This window comes from Phodopus roborovskii, unplaced genomic scaffold, assembly GCF_943737965.1.
Source record: "Phodopus roborovskii unplaced genomic scaffold, PHOROB, whole genome shotgun sequence".
Taxonomy (NCBI): domain Eukaryota; kingdom Metazoa; phylum Chordata; class Mammalia; order Rodentia; family Cricetidae; genus Phodopus; species Phodopus roborovskii.
Window position 1 is genome coordinate 55,264,041 of NW_026126418.1, and position 8,045 is coordinate 55,272,085.

Consider the following 8,045-nt stretch of genomic DNA (forward strand, 5'->3'; position numbering starts at 1 on the left):
TAGAGTCCCATAGATACCCAAATATTACAGGCTATTGTCATTGATCTTGGTTACCCCCAGAACTTGATGATATGACTCTGTTTCTGAGGATACAAATATAGAGTTATAAAACATGGAGAAATCAAACTAGTTCTGACCTGGAAGCTTAATCCCTACTGGGATTAATCCAGAATGTGCTATGCATACTACTGGTAGTGTGTGGGGAGTAATTACTTGAACTGAGATAAATTTTATTTGAGTCCTTGGAACTACAATAATAACCAGCTTGACGAGATATACTCATCAGTGCAATACTGACACAAATGTTATAGGAATTCCCATCCATTTTCTGATTATGTTTAAGGCCTGCTTCATAAAACAGAATATGTAGTTAGCATTATTAACAGGGCCAAATAGACAAGGATGGCTAGGTCTTGGGCCATAGGAAAAAGCTTATTATTATTCTGCTGATTGGAGATACTATTAAACTAAATCCTAATAATACATCATTTTACTCATGATAAGTAGATTTTTCAGCCCATATTAGAGAAGTTTCTCCTTACAGTTAGATGTAATTAACATAGGTCTCCATAATTGGTCAGAGTGCAAAGAATATAATGTAGACTAAATGAGACATGTATTTCCTACTTCTTCTACACAAGACTTAGGGATCAGTGGTTAGGAGAAGGTGGAAAGATCGTAGATGGCCTATTTACATGAAAATATTAATGTCACTACTCTGATGCAACAGAGAAGAAAACGAACACATGAAATTGAAATTAATAGAATAGATATATGGGAGAGATAGGAGGAGAGGGAATGAGTGTGGACATGATCAAAATATTATATGAGTCTATGGAATTCTCAATGGATAAGAAACAAAACAAAATACAATTTCAATATGATCAGGATATTGAATGTAATTTAGGCATAATACCATCCTGAATCTTAAATGTGTGCAACTTTGTTGACCCTTCTCATCATGGACCTTACTATTTTATTAAGAAAAGAGATATTTGAGATACAGCAGAAAGTGGATTTGATTTGAGTAAGAATCAAGCACAAAAGAATTTTATATAAATTAACAATGGTGAGGTCAACAATTATGAAGATATCAGAGTAGCTAGTTGTAATCATAAAAGATTTATCAAAGGAAATCATTTGCTAATGGAAATTTGAAACCACAGAATAAGGTAATACTGAATTATCGACCCCTTTAAAAATCAATTGTCTACAATCCTCTAATATTAAGCTCAAGAAATATGTTGCTTTGCATTCAAATTAAATGAACATTCCAGGCATGGCTACAATCATTACAAAATTTTACTTTAGTTAGTCAATTTTCTCAGGTAAGCCACAGAATTTAGAAAGATTGTCTTCTTGGTATTAATCAAAGGTATACACTGATACTCTGCATAACCATAGAAGACTTTGAATTGATAGATGAAGAAAAGATTTTGTTCACATGTTCAGCACTAGTTACCACTTTTTTCAAATACATAATGCACATGTTGCATAATGTGCATATTGTACAGTGTGTCTTTATGAATTACAGACAACCTCTTCTTTCGTGATAATAGATGAGTGGGGAAGGTAGCTTCTCATGACTGACCACACTTTGTGAAAAACATCATGTTAAGCTTCAGATCTAAAGATGGATTCTAACTATAAAAAAGTTCATTAAATTGTACAGACATTAGGACTGGTTAATTTTTCTGTGTGCTATTGAATTTACCTACATAACAAATAAATTAGTGTTCAGTTAGCTTCTTCCCTTTGAAATGAGATATTCAATCTGAGCTGTTACATTATGTGCAAGTTCTTAAAATCATTATATATTTACAAAGTATCAACTACATCTCCCCTTCTTTCTTATACTAATAATGCCAGGTAAGTGAGCACAACTGTAATCATAAGAGGTGGCTTATTGGGGGAAAATCTGTTGTTGTATTAATCCTATTATATACATTTGGGTTATTTCCAGCACTTGGATATTATAAATAATGTCATATTGACTAAATATATCTTTAGTATCCAGCTTTGCTGTTTTTCCAAAACAATGAGATATGGCCTGATCTAAAGAACAAAATGAAACATCAAATACTTCCATACATAAATTCAGGTATATTGGTTGCCCTTCCAGAAAATTTAAAATAATAGTCATAAAGAAATTAAATTAATTGAAATAAAAAACTAAGATCAGAAAAATGATGCATGCATAAAATAAGCACCTGCAAAGAGACCCAAACAAATGTTCTAGAGTTTAGCAAAACAATCACTGAGTTAAACATTTCACTGAAATTTTCAAAAATAGAATTTTTGAAGTACAAGCCATACAAATATCTGTCAAATAAAACTCAGACAAGTCATTGAAACAATGAATTGAGAAATTAGATGAATAAATAAAGTTTTATACATACATACATATACATATATATATATACATATATATATACATATATAATAAAAATGACAATATTCAAAGGAAAAGCAAGAAATGCATATTTGGAGAACTGATGACCACCAAACTTCTAAAATGTGGAGAAATAATAGGCACATGAAATTATGTATAAATAAAAGACTTTAAATAGAATTACAGGGAGGTTATTTTCTCTTTTAGTTTAACATCTTTATGCCCATTGTTTTATATCTTCTGAAGTGGCATGTTTTCTATTATTTGACTTGTGTTTTTGAAAAAGTAACCCCTTTCTCAATTTCTCTGAGGATCATTATATAAGGGGAATCTTGGCTGGATCAGCTAGTTTTGGTAACCTTTTTTCAGGCTATTATTAACTTAGTTTTATTTTTCTATTGAAAATAATTTATATAGCATATATTTTGGTTATATTTTCCTCTCTGCTAATTCCTGCCAGATCCTGTCTCCCTACCCATGCCACTTTATTTTTTCTCTCTTAAAAAAAAAAAAAAAAAAAAAACACAAACAAAAAAGAAAACACACACATGCACCACTAAAACCCAAAAATAGACACCAAAATATATAAACAAAAGACCATTAAGACAAGAAAATACCCAAATAAAGCAACATGAGACAAAAACTCTACAGAAGTACTATTGAGTGTTTTATGTCGGCTGACACCTCCTGGACATGGGACTACCCTACAGTGCGGCAGTATGATTAATATATCCAGTGAGACTCTGTCAGAGGAAACTAACTTTTCCTTTGCTAATGGGTACCGATTGCAGACAGCTTTTTGGTTAGAGGGTGGAACACATGTTTGCCTTTACCTGTCAGTGCTGGAACCCCATACTACTTCAACCTGTGCAGTTCTTCTGCATGATACCACAGTCTCTGTGAGTTCACATATGGATTAGTCCTGCTGTGTCTGGAAGACTGTTTCCTTGGAGTCCTACCTCACTCCTGGCTGTTACAACATTTCTGCCTCCTCTTCTATATAGACCCCTGAGCTCTGAAGGGTGGGGTTTGATGAAGACATCATGTATGAGACTGAGGGATCCACAGTGCCTTACTATCTGCAGATTGTCCAGTTTGGGAACGTTGTGTTAGTTCTCATCTACTGCAAGAAGAAGCCTTTCTGATGTTGGGTATATGAGGCACTGATCGCTACCGGATGTGTAACACCTGGTATCTTTTTCAGTTTTCATTGGCTATACATTTTCTCTGGGCTTGTGCATGTAATTTTACAGCTTGAAGACAGTTACATTTTCAGGAGCTTGAGATCCCTTGCCTCTTCTGCTTTCTCTATGTAGTAACGTAGGCTCTGGTATTTTGCCAAGTTGTTGCATTGGTCTTTGTTCCTAGCAGTGCTTCAACATCCAACCCACACTGTTTATTAACAGTATTAAGTCAGAGACTCAGAGGCAGGGATTATGTGGCTAAGTTTGAGTCTCTCTGGATGAAAGAGAATAATATGGAGACTCATCTTCTACTTTCTTAATGGTATTGCTGTCCTGAGTCCGGGGTGGTTTAAACATTTTTTTTTTCTGGCCCTTCTCCACATCTTGGGAGTCTTAAAATTTACTAGCTTCTTAATATAATCACAGGTATGAAAAGCAACAACACTGCAAAAGGAATGAACAGATGAGTTCAATGTTTCCTAAGCCTAAGTGAATTCACACACAAATTCATGTTTCACAGAGATGCAGCTCTCTGGAAAAAAAATCACCATTTCCTGTGTTACAACAAAACAAAACAAAAACAAAAACCATAAAAAAAGCTGTGGATTTCCACATTTCATTTTTGGGAACAGTAAATAGTTAGAAAATGACTTGTCCATAGAAGGTCTTAAAAAACTGTAACATGTTTCTTAGGGCTTTTAAGGAATCACACATGTTCAAATTCATCTGTATTTTTTGGTATATTCTGGACAAATTCCCATTCTTTCAATCACATAGAATGTTTGGTTAAGATACAGCCATCAACTACATTCAAGAACATTGAGAAGATTCCTTAGTATACATACAAAGCCCCTCAGCAAAACTTGAGGAATTCACTAGTTCAAAGCATTTGAAGATGTCCCTGTATAATTGTGATGGTAAATTTTAACTCCCTGACACAGTGAGACTTAGAATCAAGTGTTAGATTGGCCTCTGGGCATGCCTGATTGGAATGGAAATGAGAATCCCCACTGTAGTCTGGGATCATAAACAATATACAAGAGACAAAGTGAACTAATCACAAGCATTCATCTCTCTCAGCATCCCAAAAATAAATGCAACTTGACCAGCTGCCTCAAGGTTCTGTTGCCATTACTTCCTCCCTATAATAAACTGTACCCTGAAACTGTGAGCTAAAACAAATCCTTTCTTCTTTAAGTTTCTTTTGTCAGGATAACTTATCAAAGTGACAGCAATTCTGTAGTCTTTAGACTACAGAAACAAAAGACACATATAATAAATATAATAGACTTTAATGAATTCATTTAGGAATGTTACTTAAACAGCTAACAACAATAATATGAGGAGGGGTAGAGCTAATACAAAAAATAGCAAATTTTTATATTATTAAAATGGTCTTGACATGAATGTGAATGTGTTTTTATTAAGGCATTGAGAGTATCAGTGAAAAAAAAACACTAGGAATATAACTCAAAATATAGTAAGAAAAATGAAATGAGAATAAAAATACCACACTAAAAGATACCAATTTGAAATGAAAGAAGATAATAAGAGAGAAGTAGAGAAATGAAGACAAAAAAAAAATGCACTCACAGCAGTGACAGACATAAATTTTATCTTATCAGTAATTATACTGGATGTAAATGAATTAACCATTGCTTTTAAAGTCTAGATTAACATAATGGCTAAAATATTACCTAACTCTATTATAGCTGCAAGTGACATATTTTGGATTCAAAGATACAAACAGGTTAAAGAACAAGAATGAGAAACAAATCCATGCTATTTTGTAGACTTTATGTCTCCTATTGTTTGTTTTGGGTTTTATTATTATTTTTTATTATTTTACATATTGATCCTGGTTCCCTCTCCCTCCCTTCCATGACATCCCCCCCCCATTCCACAGGGAGGTTGATGCCTTCCAGGAGGGGTCAACAAAATCTGTCAAGTCATTTGGGTTAGGGACTAGGCCCTTCTTCATGCCTCTAGGTTAAGGGAGTATCCCTCCATGGGGAATGTGCCCCCAGAGTTCTTTTGTGCACCAGGGATACATCCTGGTTCCACTGTCAGAGGTCCCTTAGACTACCCAGGCCTTCTAACTGAGACCCATGTACAGGGGGTCTGAGTAGGTCCAATGCTGGTTTCCCAGCTATCAATCTGGGGGCCCATTAACTCTTTGTTGTTGTGGTGAGCAGTCTCCATGGGTTTATGTTCCCTACAGCTAAACACTGAGACAAACTGGAATTCAGATTCAGAGAGAGAGAGGAGTGATAAGAAAATGGGAACAAGACCAGGATGTTATTTTTTTTACGTTGGGAATATTCTCTTTGACAAAAGAATGGTAGATCCACAAATGAAAAACCCATGACAGAATTTCAAGATGGTAACTTATATAGTTTTTAGAAAAACTGAAGATCAAGCAAAAGTGATTGTCAATGCTGTTAACTGTTAGAAAATTGTATATCAAAATTGCATTGAGAAGCCATGTTATGCCTGCTAAATTGGCTACAATAAAAAAGGCAAAGAAATGAGCAGTGAAAATGAGATAGATCAGATGCATTTTGTGTTATTGGAAGAATTACACAATGATACAGCCTCAAAATGTTAACTATAGAATTGCAGCACAGTACAGAAATTGTATATCTTGTTCCACAATCAAGAGATCTTAAAACACATTTCCACTCAAAAATGTACATATGAATGTTCATAGCTACACTCTTCATTATAGTAAAGAATGGAAACAACTAAATGTTTGTCAACTGCTAAAAAAAATAAGACATAGCACATTCATATGATGGAATAATTCTCAGGTGTAACTGGGATAAACTATTAATATATACTACATAAAAATAAACACTGAAATAATTATGCTAATGGAAGTAAGCCAGACATAAAAGTGTCCATTTGGCATGGTTTCTTCTATATGAAATATTTAGAATCATAAAATTTGGGAAATTTATTAGTGGTCATAATGGGGTTGGTGGAGCAGATCACGGAGTGACCCTAATTGTTAGGAGGATTCCCTAAGTGATTAAATGATACAAGTCCAATAGGTTGATGAGGGTCCTTCTCTAAATATATTAATGCTTAACTTTATACTCTAAGTTTATGTATTTTATGGTACATCATAAATCTTGTTGTAAAAATATATTATTGAAAATATTGTACAAGACTGTTTCATTGTTAGTTCTGTTTTTAAATTTTAATTTTATTTATGTGTATGATTGTTTCGGCTTCACGTAAATATGCATGCAGCTTGTGGATATGGAAGACTGAAGAGGGTATCATATCCCTTGGAACTAGAGTTACAGATACTCATGAGCTACCATGTAGGTGCCAGAAACCAAAACTGGCTCATCTGCTGAATGCTCTTTTTTATTTTATTTTATTTTATTTTATTTTTATGTCCAGGTCATTATTTATTATTGTTCATTTTTAATTTTATTTTTTATTTCATTTTGCATCCCATCCACAGTTCTCCCTCACACCCCTTCTCCTGCTCCCCTCTGCCTGTGCCAAATCTACTCCTTTCTAGGTAAGCTCTCCTATGGAGGGGTCAACAAATCCTGTCCCATTAAGTTGGGACAGGACCAAGCCCCTCCCTCCTATATTAATTCTGAACATGGCATCCCACCCTAGGGAATGGGCTCCAACAAGCTAACTCATGCACCAGGGATAGATACCGGTCCTGCGGTCAGGGTCCCCTCAGTTAGTCCCAGCTACACAATTGTCTCCCACATGCAGAAATCTTAGTCCCATGAAGGTTTCAATGCTGTTGGTCTAGAGTTTATAAGTTCCCTCCAATTTGCCTCAACTGTCTGTGTAGATTTCCCTTTCATGATCTTGACCTCTCCTGCTCCTAGTGATAGGAGAAGATGCATGGTCTGGCCTTTGTCTGTAATCAGATTGGTGAATACCCCAATTGTCATCATAGAGCCTTCATCCAGTAATTGATAGAACCAGATGCAACAAGTGCTCTTGTCTGTTAAGCCAACTCTCCTGACCTGCTCTCTTAGTTTTTATATAAGAAAGCCCATGTTAAAGCAAGTAAATGTTTGTAATAACTCAGTAAACAGTGCTTTATTTTCTGTGAAGGAAGTGATCATAATTATAATGGTTTTACTTTCAATAGAGTCCTTGCATACAAGATTGAACTAATTTCCTCTTTTGATACTAGCTGTGTTTCACTGATGGCTGTTATTGTGTACATGCACACATTACACAATGTAAACTCTTTTGGCCATGTTTGGATCAAGGCCTGTTGAAGACTTGAATCAGAGAACAGGCTTATCTTGGATCACAGCACTGAGTTAGTCACACCTCTTGCTTAGTATCTTTTTCTCACACACCCATTTGTAAGTAGTCATTCTGTAAGAACCAAGAAATCCATTGCTATGAGTCAGGCTCAATATGGAGAACTAGGCCAAGTTCATGCTGCTCTTTGCTTCCCGCTCTCTCAACCCTCAGCA